The sequence below is a fragment of the Falco rusticolus genome, chromosome 11 (genome assembly GCF_015220075.1).
Source record: "Falco rusticolus isolate bFalRus1 chromosome 11, bFalRus1.pri, whole genome shotgun sequence".
NCBI lineage: Eukaryota > Metazoa > Chordata > Aves > Falconiformes > Falconidae > Falco > Falco rusticolus.
The window spans coordinates 30,021,497-30,035,419 of NC_051197.1; the positions used below are offsets into that span (position 1 = coordinate 30,021,497).

Genomic DNA, 13,923 nt, shown 5'->3' on the forward strand with positions numbered 1-13,923 from the left:
AGGCTAAAAATTAAATTGGAGCGAAAAATCAGGTTTTTAGTGGGGGGGTTCTTCCCAAATCCTGCAGACAGCTACAGAAATACATTTTCCGCCACTTGACCTTGATAAAGCACTCACTCCAAATGAGATTCAGAGGTGCAAATACAGTTAATTGCTGGGTTGGGCTCCACTCCTGAATTGTGGGGATCCTTAGAGTGCGGTGGGTGACGGTGTGTGGGACACCCCAATTACATGGCCAGTGCTGGGTTGTCCCCAGCAAGGGAGCATCTCACCTTGCTGCATCCCCTCCACGGCTTTGCAGAAGACAAAGCTCTCAGCTCTTTGCTTTCCCCTGGAGCTGCTCTGCCCCAGCCCTGGGCTCAGCCTGGCAAAGGTGCTGCAAACTCATGACACCTGTGGGTACCACCAGTCTTTCCCCGCCCATCATCTCAGCTGGATCCTTTCTCCTCCCTTCTTTTTTCCTCATGGTCACTTGGAAACAAATGTTTTAATGTAAAGGAAGGAGGAGCTGGGGGGAAGCCCAACCACCATCCCATTTATGCCCTGGTGTGTTTGGTATGAAAAATGACACTTGGGACAAGTCCAGAGCCAGATCTCCAACTCCCAGCCTCCAGCAGGAGCTGGTCTCAGTAAAATACCCCCTGCTTACACAAGAAAAAGCTTTAACTTCTTGCTTGCTGGGTTGGAGGCAGCCTAGCAGCTGCCCACATCTGCCCATGCCACGCTCGCTCGCTTGGTCCCCAGAGTGGCTGTACTGGTGCCCCTCAGTGTCCCAAGCCCGGCTGCAAATGCCACCCCACTACATCACAGCCCAGCAGCGTTAATTGCCCTCGTTGCTTTGTAATTACCTGGTAATTACTATATTCTCATTCCCCAGTCTGCCTTCCTGCACCCTGCAGCCACATCCCCATTAGGGGTGCCTCTTGATTATCCCTAATGATGGCAATGCAGCTGAATGCAGCTGAATGCCAAATTCCCCATTTCCCTGTAATCTGCACTGCGGCAGTGCAGCCAGAGCTAAGGCCACGCTGGCTTTGGGACTGTGGGGCTTGTTACTCACTTATTATCCTCTGGGCTCACCAAGATGATGGGGGAAAGGGGAGATGTCCCCCGGGATGGCCCCCGGGGACTGCGGGGAACACAGCAGTGTGCTGGCCCCAGGCAGCTCAGTGGGGTTTTCCCACCCCAGACTGGGCGTGCAGGCAGGAGACAGGCAGCCTTTGCCAGCAGGGGAGCACACTGGTGTGGCTGAGACCTTCCCAACTCATTCCACTCACCTTCCTTGTAGGGATGCACAAGGTGCATCGCGCCCCCTCCCCAGCCAGGAGGGGGTTTATCCAGGCAGCTGCGTGGGCTTCTCCAGTTGCTGTAGCAAATGGGAAGGTGAAGCACCAGAGTGAAGAATTTAATTTTTTAGTCTATTTCTGTAATTCCTTATTTTGTTTATTCCTCATCCTGCTTAGGGAGACTGAGGCATGGGCACTGAGCTGGGGGCTTTGACTGCAGGGATGTGCCAACATCCCAGGGCAAGGCAGGGATGGGTCACATCCTGCTCTCCCCACCCTGGAGGGGAGTCTGCTCACAGGCTGCTGCCTTGTCCCCATCCTGTAGAGAACCAGGTGCCCATCCATCATTCCTCCGCGATATGGCATTTGGGGAGAAATCCCCCAGATGCCTGCAGGGTTCCCCTGCCTGAGCTGAGCAGGCAGTGGCACTCCTGAGCAGATCACAAGGGCTAGTGGCATCCCTGTGCTGAGTGGGAATTGCTTGGAATTGCTTGGAATGTCTTCTGGGGTAGTGAGGTCTTGCATGGTCCTGCTGTACCTCCCTGGTGGGAGGCAGGATTACTGCTAGGCAAGGGAGGTTGGCAGGGATGCTGAGATTAATGGGCTTTCGGAAGGAGGTAGCTTGGGTGGGATGCTTCTTGAGCCTTTTTAATAGCAAAAAATAAAAGATAGCCTCCCAGGACAGAAAATAAATAGCAAAGCCCATTGACAGTGCCTGTCGCGGCGTGAGGTGCTCCGTTCGGCTGAGCATCCTTGGGTCACTGCTGGTCCTGCTGGGCAAAAAAAGCCCCTCTGCAGGGGATGGATCCATCCAGGGCATGATGTGGAGGGGGGGGGGGAACAGAGGGGAGGGGGAAATCACCAGTGATGACTATCACAAGGAGGAATTAGCAGAGGCAAACACCCAATCCAGCTGCTGAACCCCCAAAAGGTACCTGTGGGGGGATCTGGATGCTCCTCCTCCCCAAAACTCTTGCAGGGATCCACCAGGGATATGGGTGATGCCTGTGGGGCTGTGACCAACCTCTTGACAATTTTATTGCCACCTTAGCAGCTCAGAGGGAAAGACCAAGGGCTTTTTATACTTGAAAAAAGTCTTTTTTAAAACTTCGAGCTGTGCTGTTTCCAGCATGGGGGCTCAGGAACACAGGGTTGGGGATAGGGCAGCAGGGAGAAAATGAACCCCCAAAATTTCCCTTATTTGAACCCAGCAGCCAGAGAGGTTTGGGGTTGCTCAGCACAGGTGCAGGTTTTTGGCTGAGCTGGCAGCACGTGGCTGGCCAAGTGCCAGTCCCCGAAGCAGCAGCTTGGGGTTTTAGCCTTTCCCTGGGGTGAGCGCAGCCAGCGTCAGCGCTAAAAAAAAAAATATGACACAACGGAGGTGTGAATCAGCAAGAGGAAAATTCCCACCATTCAGGGAGGGAGAGCAGGCAGAAAAATTGCAGGCAGAACCATGCTGGACTCTGCAAGGCAACTTCATGGGATGCAGTGATGGGATAGGAACGGGGAAGGCAAGGAAAGGCATGGAGGCATGGTGCCAGAGCAGCCGGTGATGTATAGCAGCAGGGCAATGTATGGAGTATGTTCAGCAGATGATCCTGCAGGCTTGAATTCCAGCTGCCAGGAAGCCTGGGAAAGCTGCCCCAGGTACCAATCTCACAGCATCACTGAAATGTGGGCTTTGTCCCCAAACCCACTGTCCTCTGCAGGGTGGCCAGGTCCCGAGCATCCCAGGGCGAAGGGATGCAGGAGTGTGGGTACATGTGTTCACCAGTTGCAGGTTTCTTGGTGCCCATGTGCAGGACAAAGCCTAACCCCAAAAATGGGGAGAAAAGTGTGTCAGGGCAGGGAAGCATCCCTGGGGTGGGATGCTGAGCTCCTGCACCTTATGCTCCTGCACCAATGGGTGTTCTTCCACCACAGTTTGCTGAGCTAGAGCTGAGCATGGCTTAAAAGAGAGGGCACAGAGACGGGGCCGTATTATCTCGCCCGTAACGCACTCGAGCTGAGCAGCGCAATGGAGGCCATAAACAAGATTGATGTACGGATTAAAGAGACAGAGGAAAGAGAGGCAAAGGTTAAGAATATAAATAGGTAAAGCTCCAACCAGGAGTGCGAGGTAGAGGCTGGGCAGGAAAGACAGTGAATAAAGCAGGGAGTGAGTGGCCAGAGGGCTAGATAAACATGCAAGGGATGGGGGAATTGAGAGAAAAGCCAGGTGGATAAATAAGCAGCGAGATGAGAACAGCACCAGGGGGCTTGGGGTTAGGGAGAGCTGGGGCGCAGGGTGGAGGGATGGGCATGTGGTGCTGACTGTGCCAGGGCGCTCAGCATCATTGGAGAGGAAAGAAATAAAATCAAAACCCAGCATCTCCCAAACGCAGCTCATCTCTGTTCCCCTGCCAAGCACCAAGTTGCTTTTTCCAGCTTCCTGTTTTCCCAGCTCTCTGCTCAGACATTATTAATTCTACAGCCCAAGTCGACAGAGCTATTCGAAACAAAGCGAGTGGCACCATGGTGCTAATTCCCAGCAGCAGCCAGGCACCATCAACCAGCACCACACTGCCTTCCCCGACCCTTAATGAGCCCCCAACAGGGCGGCACCATTAATTGCATTGCCTTGCACCCTAAAAGGATGGTCCAAAATATATATGTGCATACATCTATAGCATGCACAGTGTTCCTATTAACATCCGTAGTGGGGGGTTCTGCTGGTTTTAGGTTGCCAGCTCTGTGGGGAAGATGCAGGGATGTCCCTGTGTTGGAAAGCTGGAGAGGGGCAGAGCAAAAAGGAGAAAATCTCACTCATCCATAGAGGCATTTTTGAGGGCCATACATCTCATGGGGGAGCAAGCCTACCCTGCCACAGCCGCGCCATGCCTGGCTTTGCTCATGGCTCAATCCCCTGGCTCCCTATCACCAGCAAGGGGATTAAATGCTCTTTTTATGGCATGGCTGGGGTGGAGAAAAAGCCCCCAGTGATGCTTTGCTCTCCACTGCAGCCATCAGGTCCCTGCACATTCTACGGAGTCGAATACTGATGGAGAGGGGGGACAGTCATCTTTTCACATGGACAGGACCCAGCAGGGATGCTTGTGCCCTCGGGTACCCCCCAGCAGTTGTGCTTCCCTCATCATTGGAGACAAGTTTTTACAACTGCTTGGACAGACAGTAGTTTTTACAACGGTTTTTACAACTTCTAGAACCACTGAGTTGCAGTTCTGGTGTCTCAAAATAGATTGTCGTTAAAGTGTCAGGGTAGCAGGTCCCTTTGGTGGCCAATTATTCTTCTTTATTATATCAAAGACACTCAGCAAAGGCCAAAAAATAAAATAATCTAGGTGATTTACTCCTCTTTGTAATTAGAGTTACTAATTAGACTGTCCTTCATAACACGGTGGGGTTGTGTCCAAGAAGCGTTGGCAACGTGGATTTTGTCAGCAGCCCTACCCAAAGACCTAAAACTCTCTGGCTGGCTCCTGTGAGGGACCATGGGGACATCACAGCAGTGTCACCAGCACAGCTTCAGTTTTGGGACCTTTCTCCTTTGTTGCTCCAGCTTAGGATGCATCTTGCTCAACTCCAGGATGGGAAGGACCTTGGAGAACCTCGGCTGATGGGTTCTGTTGGGACCCAACAATTGCTATGCAATTATTGAGAAAGTAATTGAGCAAATGGAAATGACTGAAAAATAAGTAGCAGAAAAGGGATATTTGAGGCCTTTCCATAACTCAGAGGATTTCCCCATGCAGCTTGCTCCAATGGGGAAAGAGGGTGCCTGTGCAGGGTACCAAATGCAGGGTTTGCTCACCGTTTTCCTCTCCTCGGCACTCACCGCTGATGCTGGTGGGGTTGTGTCCTCTGGAAACAGGCTGGGATGGGGTTTTGCTGAGTGGAAGAGAGCATCTCCTGTTGGATTTTGGTGCTGGTGCATGCTCTTGCTGGGATGGCTGACACTTGAAATTTGTAACTGCACTTTCCTTCAGATATATTGACCACAAGGTTCTGCTGGGCTTCCTAAAAATAAAGCAAAAATAAGAGAGAGATGTTAAAAAGTCACTTTAGCTGGCTCCAGCCCTTAAAAATAGGGGTGTCTTTTCAACAGGCAAAGGACTGGATAGCTTGTTTGGGTTATTTTAATTAATCTTTACCAGCATCCTCTTTATCTCTTATGACCCTCGCACCTGGTCCTGCCACCTCTCTGTGGGGTGACAGTGGCCAAGCCCTCCCATCCCATCCCATCCCATCCCAGGTCCCCATCACCTGCTTCATCTCTCAGGCTGTGGTGACTTAGGGCTGCATTTGCTCATGGGTGTTATAGGATTTATTGTTATTTTTATTTTGGCCCTGAACTGGAAAGGAGAGAGGATGTTTTGGGAATTGTTTTTCGCTTGGTTTAATTCATTTTTAATCGGCTGACGGTAATGATTTGATACAGACAATCTTCCCCAACTGAGGTTAATCAGGACGGAGCAAGCCTTTCACTTGGTGTTATTTAGAGAGGCATTTTATAGAAATACTGTTAGAGAGGTTATTTAACCATATATTTGTTTTCATTGTGTACACAGCTTTTTCATGGGCTTCCCAGCTTTTAATGCTGAGAGATTTTATTTATTTTTGTCATTTGGAGGGAATTCAGGCCTGCCAAAGTGCCCAGGACAGATAGCCCCGTAGGCTGCAGTAATCTGTTCAGACCATCTGGGCTCCAGCTCCTGGAGCAGCCCCGGTAGGGAGAGCTGGAAAGCTTTAACCAGCCCCAGCCCCATCAGCCTGGGAAGATGGGGTTTTTTGGAGATGTGGTGACAGACAGATACCCCAATGGGGATGTGCTGCCTCCTGTCAGTCCCTGCAATGCAAAGCTACTCCCAGTGCACCATCTCTCTGGAAGGGCTGAGTTTTGCTCTGGTGGGTTGGTGATGGGTTGGGGGCAAAATTAAACTGGGAGGTGGAGGCAGCCCCTCGAAGCTTGAAATTTAAACTATAGAACAGCTGAATGGTCCAGCAGCCGAGCTCCAGCACAAAGTTTTCCAGCCAGCGCAGAGCAGCGAGCATCCACACCACCTTGAAAAACACCCTCCCCAGGGCAGCGGGGAGCAAACCCAACCCCTAGATACCAGCTGAGCAAATACTCATTTACTCCTACAGGTAGGGCTGTATATGGGTATTCCTAGGCCAGACACACGTAGAAACCCACTTGTCAGCAAAGCCCCAGGGCTGCTGCTTTGCAAGGGAACGCCAGCGCTTTTAGCTGTGGTTCTTGACCCGCCAGAGATGCTCAGGGACCAGAGAGTCCCCTCGGCATGAGCGGTGCCTGCGTGGGGCTGCGCTCGCTTTTGTTTTCATCTTGTTGCAAGGAGTAAAGCATCTGTCTGGAGACAGTAAATTATCCCCTCGGCTGGTGTATAGCTAATGTAATTGAGCTGCATTTAAAGACTCCCCAAGGTGCTCCCTTCTCAGCCTGGCAGTTTGCAGTGTGCTTGCTCCCAACTGCAGCCCAGCACATCCCAGTGCATCCCTCTTGGGGGGACCAGCATCCCCAGCTGTTGTTTGCAACTGGTTTTCGATGGGGGTGGGTGGGAAAAGCAGTTCTGCCCAGTCCAGGCCCCAGGCAGGAGATGATGGATTATTTGCAGTCTGCAGTTGTCTGTGCATAGTGGAAATTGCCCACTGCTGGTTTGGGCAGGTGGGCTGCCAAGCAGCAGGATCAGACCATTGCAAGGGGCTCTGTGGAAAACAGAGCCACCCCAGTTCAACCCCAAAATCATTTACTGGCCTCACCAAAAGTTTCCAGAGCCTTGAAGCCTGCAAAAAACTGCCGTGCTCTACTGCCTGTCATAATCTGCATGTCACAGCAGGGAAACCTGTGTTTCCTTTTAATTTATAAAAACTCCCAGATGTTCTGGCTCCAGATGTGCAGTGAGCAGCCTGGGCAACACAAACCCACTAGTGAGGGCTTACTGGGGGGTGTTATTTTAATCCTGAATGTGTTTGCCACCACAATGGCTGCTTTCTACCATCTCATGACTTTTATTCAGAAAAAAAACAACCAACAAACCAAGGTACAGGCAATAGGCTGTGGCAGCAAGGCAGTTTTCTGGCTGCTTGCTCAGGCAATCCCAGTTTATGCTTTTTTATAAGAGGCAACCTGTGGCTATGGCTTGAAACCAAAAAGCCAGGAGAGCCAGTCTCCACCCCAGTGCTGCTTCCCAATTCTTCAATAAAATCCTTACCCTTGACCCTGAAAGAGCTTAGATCTCCTGTCACGCCGTGTTATATTCAGCCTTCCCCATATAGATGGGGCATTGCTGGGTACTGAAGTGCTCCCCCAAATCCCCAGAGGACTGACATAGCAGGGCAGGAGTGCCAGCTGTCCCCATGTCCCTCGGGGAGAGCACTGCCTCGTGGTCTGCAGCAAGCTCGGCTCCGTCAGGTGCCTTTACAGGCAGCGCAGCAAGGAAATAACAGGAGAGAGATGCCAACTGCTTCACCTCCCTTTCTCTGGTCGCTTTGAACCTAGCCAGAATTAGGAAAAACTCCCCCAGAGTTTGCAGCGGGGTCGCAGTGTGGTGCTGGGAGCTGCTACCTGCCCCATCCGTGGTGTGGCTGCATGGCAGGTTGCTCCCCCTTCGTTAGCTTTTCCACTCCCAGTGCTCGCCAGCAGCATCTCGGGGGGTGGGTGGGGTGGGGAGCGGGGGGCGGCGTTTGCAGCAGCACAGGGCCACCCAGCCTGAGCTCCCTGGCTAGGGCTGCCTCCCTCACCCCTGGACTTATTTATATCTTTTATTTTTCTCTCTGAGCCATATTCCTCCTGGCATTGCTAAACCAAACAGAGTACAAAATCTGATAAGCGCAAGGTAGCATTTTTTTTTCCCCCTGCAGGATACATTATTTACGAAGCTTATCGATTGTGGGAAATAACCCAGGGGCGTTCAAACATGAGCTACATCCACTTTTACACCAGACATGTTAATTACCTGCAAGCTGTTACTGGCTTCTCTGCTGCTGAGCATCACCCGCAGACCAGGAGAGTTTAGGGATGCAAGGAAATGTAGCTCGCGAGCTGCTGGATCACACCTTTTCCAGCAGCCTCCTGGAGATGCTGGGAACGGGCATCGCTCTCACTTTAAACCCCATGTGCTGCATCAGTCATCTAAATTTGCCTGCCTTAGCTCCCAGCCATCACTCCCGCTCTGCCTTTCTCCTCTGCTGTAAAGAGCTCTTTAGTATCTTCTTTAGTATTTCCCTGCCTTGACAGTTCTTATAGGAAGTCATGAAGTCACCTCTCAATCTTCATGATAAACTAAGCAGACTGAGCTCTCTAAAGCTGGCAGCTTCCCCATCCTTGGGGAGTTCTGCGACTCTCTCTGTAACCACTCCAATCTCTCAATGTCCTCTCAAGGAGCACGGCCACTGGACCTGCTGTCAAAGCACTTGTCCTCAGCTGCATCAGCGCTATGTAGAGGATAAAATGGTACCCTACTCCTCCATGGCACCCTAAATGATGCAACCCACCCTCTGCTGGCAGAGAAGCTTTTTCCCTCCTCTTAGTGCTGATGAAAGAGGTGCCAAACGCTGCTCGTGAGGCACCAGGGTGGTTTCTGGAAGATGAAGGTAGCGTGGGGGAAGCACAGGTGGGTCTGGCAGTGCCTGGGGTGGGCAAGCAGCTGAAACCATGGGGAGAGCAGCACCAGTGGGATGTGGAGCTCAGGGCTGCACCGCAGGAACTTACAAAATTTTGTACCTTTGCAACAAACCCACTTCTACTACTACTACTATCACACCAGATACACTTTTAATTTAAAAGAATGAAGTGTCCTTAGAGTCATTGTCCAGCTCTAGGTATGGAAAACCAGAGTGGGTCAGGGATGCTCCTCCACCCAGGCAGGAAGAGAAGGGGCACCACCAGCTGGAGGACGTGGTCATACCCATCAGAGAAGCTGCAATGGACATAAGCTGAAGGATAATGGAATGATAACATCAGTAGTTAGGGCTGCAACAGAGATTAAATGCTGGGATTGCAATGGAGGACAGTGATGGGGTGAAGGCACCTGCTCAGGGCTGATGCAAATCAGTGTAATATCACTGCCCTGAGTCTCAGCTCACACCCCGATACCCATCCCAGCTATGATACTTCAGGGAGAGGAGAATGACCAATAAATGAAGCAATAACAGCAAAAGACTATAAAACCATAATGAAAAATAATTAAAATACAACCATTGGTATGGGGATAATCATGAATGCAGGGAAGGTGGCGGTAACTGCGCTAGGCGATGAAGGCAATGAGGAGCAGGAAAGGCGCGCTGCTGGTGACGGGGCCGATGGAGACACCGACTTGTCTGGATGGAGACGCAGATCTTGAAATTGTAATGGGAATAATTATGACTGTAATGGGGTGGTAATAAAGATAATGGAATCGTAATTGAGGAGGGGATGGCTGTAAAGGAGGAGGTGCACATAACAGCCTTGTAAAGGAGATGATAAGAAAGATAATGGATGGTAATGGAGTTGTTGTTAAAGGTAATGGAGTTATAATGAGGTGACGACTGCGGCAGGTAGAAGGGATGGTTGGTTTAACGAGGACTATGATGCAGAGAGGACTCTATTTCTAATTCATCATGACAGGCAGTGCTGGAGGTGACCATGAGGCTAATAATAACTGAAGGGGTCAATCGTTAAGACAAATGCAGCCACACAACGAGCACAGCAGGACTGCAGTCCCTGGAGATGCAAGGTGGAGGTGCAAAACCTGGGCAGGGGGTATGTGGTGTTGCATCATGAGGTACAAGGCAGAGGAGACAATAAAAAGCACCATGACAAATTATCTGGGCAAGTCCTCTGAGGTTTGCTTTAGTGCAGGGCTGCCCTTCAGAGTCTTGAACCTAGGAGACAGGGATGGGGTGGGGGACAGCAGCTGACAGGGGCCATGTGTCCCCAGGGAGGGCAGCCCACAGCAACTATGAGGAGCCACTGCAGCAGAGATGATGGTGACAGGGACCGGCTGATGACCACAGGGGGAGGAATTGGGATTAGCAAGGGCAAGGCTGGCTCTTGCAGCATCAGGACAGACATACAAGCAAACACATCAGCTTGTAGTGACTTGGGCACCTCCACAGGGGGACAATTCAGAAAGCAGTTAATGGCATCATCCATAATGGCAACATCCCATGCAACGTATCTGCTCTTCACCTCCCGCTGAAGCTCAGCCCAAGGTCCCCAACCCTTCCTGCAGAGCTGCTTGCCACACACCACCAGCCAAGCCCCAGCCTGTCCCCCACCACTCCCCTACCCACCAGCCCAGTTACCCTGTCAGAGGAGTAAAATTAGATTGGTTCCACTTGACTTGTTCTTGACAAACCCATGTCAGTCGTTACTTTCTAACCTCATTATCTTCCAGGTTTGTACAAACTGATTGCTTAATGAGTTCCTCTTGCAAGCCTTCCTGTTTTGAAGCCTCTAACTCCAGGGGTTGCCCCACTTCAGCCCCCAGCTTGCCCTGGGCTCCTGCAGTGCTGGAGAAACACTGAATGCTTCCAGGGTTGGGTTGGCTCTGGCAGTACGCCCAAGGGAGATTTTGGGCAGCCCTGCCAACACCAGCACACCTGGCTGATCCAAACACCCTGGAAGGTCTTCTGCCCACTGAGTTGGGCTCCTGCCCAATATAATCATCCTGTCCTAATTAGCTGAGTGCAAGGAAAGGCTCAAGCAAAGCCCACTCTGAATCCTTTAGTTTTCCTCCTGCATTTAAGCAACATCCTTGGGCTTTCCTCAGCTCTCCCTCTCCTTCCTGTGCATTTACAAAAAGGTTTTGCCCAGCCTTAAAACAGCCAGTGCGCTGGAGCTCGTTCTGCACCTTCACATCTCCAACTTGTAGCTGCCCTGTTGTCCCCATCACCAGGTCTCTGGCCTCAGTTCCCCTTCTCTGCAGCTCTTCTTTGGGTCTGAGGTCCATCAGGTCTCTGCATCACTTCCCTCTTGTTCCTCTGCATCAGGATGGCTTGTTGTGGTGCCCCTAATGCATTCGCTTTAGATAATTGCCAGCTTCCCTGTGCTCTTTAGCCCTTAGATTATCCTCCCTAGAGATGCTACCTACTGGTTCCCTGAGATTTTTGCAGTGCATTATCCTTGCTCTGCTGTTCACGCTCCCTTTCTCTTGGCATTGTGGGATCCGCTATTTTGTGACTTATTTCCTGAAATTACCTTCCACTTCTTTCAGTCAGTTCTTCTCTGTTAGCCCAAATCAAGCCCAAAATAGCAGCTTTTCCAGTAGCTTTCTCCATCACTGGAAATGGGATGTTGCACTAACACACCCAGGGAACTGAATGGCTCTGTCCTGCTGTATCGCTCACCCCAGAGATGTCCATGGAGATGCCATTACCACCAGGCTCTGTCATGTAGAGGTACTTTGGGTTTGGAGAGTCCCTCACACCCATCCACCTCATTCTTCTACCTCACATGAAGTCTGTCCCACCAGCTGCACCCCTTTTAAGTTAACCACATTTGATGTAACCTGTTCCCCACCCCTTGCTAACCTTCAGGAAAAGCGGAACCCCATTTTCGGGACACTCCTTTCCTTCATTTTCCTTGCCTGCTTCTCCCCAGCAAGTCACAGAGGGTCCTATGTGTCCTACCAAGTCCCTGTTATTTAAGCCCTAGACTGAACAAGGTACTAAGATGTCTACATCAGCCTGTTTGTTTGCCATGCTCTGCCACACGTGTACAGAAACATTTGCCCTGTTATTTGCTTTCTTGTCCCTTTTCTGATCTCACCACTTATTTTTTTCCTGCCATTTGTTGGCATTTCTTCTGTTTGCCTTGCTGGCATGACAGGTGCCTTTCCTCATTCAGGGGATCCCAACCTCCCCCCAGCAAGGACTTCTCCATACACATCAAGAGCCTCTGGTTCCGCTGACCCCCAGCCCAACAGCAGATGAGAGCATTTCTCCACTCCTCACCCACAACCCAAGATGACAGGGAGCCTGTCTCCACCGGCCACCTCTCAGCTCATTTTCACCCAGAACTCCTCAAGACCTTTGCAATTCCACCCCTGCTTCCAGGAGACAGTTTAATGGGTTTAAAGTACCATCTGCATGTGTCCAAGAAGAAGGGGAGAAGTAGTGTCCTTCAAACGCTTAAGCACCTGTGAAATAAATAGAAGAGCTAATAAAAAAATATATTAAGGGTGAAAAAACTGGAAAAAGAGGAATACAGGAGATTGTACCAGCCTTGGAGATAACCTAGGGACATTTTTGTATCACGGAAAGTCCATTTTCAGTACAGATGGGACTTTTTCTTCTTAATCGCTTTCCCAACAGAAAGCCACCAAGTCACAATAACCTAACCCACCAAAGGACAAAGCAATTGCAAGTCCTTTCTCTGCTAGCTGGTTGCCAAATCAAACTCTGCTAGATAGGGGGGGTGGGGGCAAATACTCTACAACAGGTCTCCCAAAGGGAAAACAGGGAACGAGGGTGAAGGATAGGAGGGGAAATTGGAAAAGAAACACTGCCCAGCTGCAGGATGAACTTGTGCAGAGAGCCCTTAATAACTAACCAGCTCTGGCTGCCTGGGGAATTTAGTAGAAAAACTCCCATTTTTGTCATCACCAGCAACGCCAGCCCTGATAAATAACAAGCTGGAAAATTTGTGGGCACTCGTGTCCTAGAGACCAAGGAAGGCAATGGAGCCTTGAAGCAAAACTGGAAGAGTTGGCTTTCACATGCTGTTGCTTGGGAGGTTTGTACTGGGATGATGTCCCTCATCTCCAGTATAGGGCTGGCCAGGAAGCTCAGGAGGAGTTTGCCTGAGGATTTCAAGGGATCAGGATATTTGCTGGTCATTTTGAAGCAGAGCTGCTTATAGCTGCCTGATATAGGAGGAAAACCTGGAAAAAAGCCAGAGCAGAAGGGAAATAAAATGCAAAACCTGTGATAGTGCATGGGAAGGCACCAGCAACACAGAACTGGAAAGGATCAACACTTTGTCCACCGGCCTTAATATAAAGCGTTTAAGCTGTCTGGAGCCTGCTTTCCTGCAGAGCTCTCTGCTCAGCCGGTCTTTAAGCGCAGGAACAATATTATCCACACTGAGAAATGCCCAGAGGCAAGGTGTCCCCCCAGCCCAGCCCCCCACATTTGCAGATTAGCAGCTGTGATTTCCCTTTAGGGGTGGCAAGATAAAGACAAGGAACTACAGTAAAGGTTGGGGGGAAAAAACTGAGGCTGACCTGATGCTGGCTGGAGAGGGAGACTCGGAGCAGGACTCCTTTTCCTAGTTAACGGAAATCCCATGGAGTAAGGGCTGATCTCTCTTTTTGCTCTCTGCCACCTTCTTTTCACTAAGTTCCCCCAGTCTGGTGTCTTCAGAGCTTCTGGGCAGCAGCCAAAGCCCCTCCAGGCTCCGTGGTCACGCAGGTGACTTTGGCCAGGAAGACAAACCTGGGTGCTGGGGTGAGCGCTGGCTGCAGTAAGGCTTGGTGCTATGGGGTGAGCTGTTGTGCTGGGACCAGAGGCACTGGGGTCTCTACAGCAATGGGACCAGCTCCTGATGGCATTGCATCCTCACACCTCATCACAGGGACACAACCTGCCACTACCGAGGGATTAGTCAGCCTTGAAGTGTGGCAGGAGGATGGAAAAC

At 50.9% G+C, this 13,923-nt stretch overlaps 1 protein-coding gene across 2 annotated transcripts in view; it reads left to right on the plus strand.

The window, feature by feature from the left end:
* The window catches only part of TNR (tenascin R), an 81,669-nt gene that overhangs the window by 12,867 nt on the left and 54,879 nt on the right, over positions 1-13,923 (plus strand). The gene's annotated exons all lie outside the window — the stretch shown is intronic.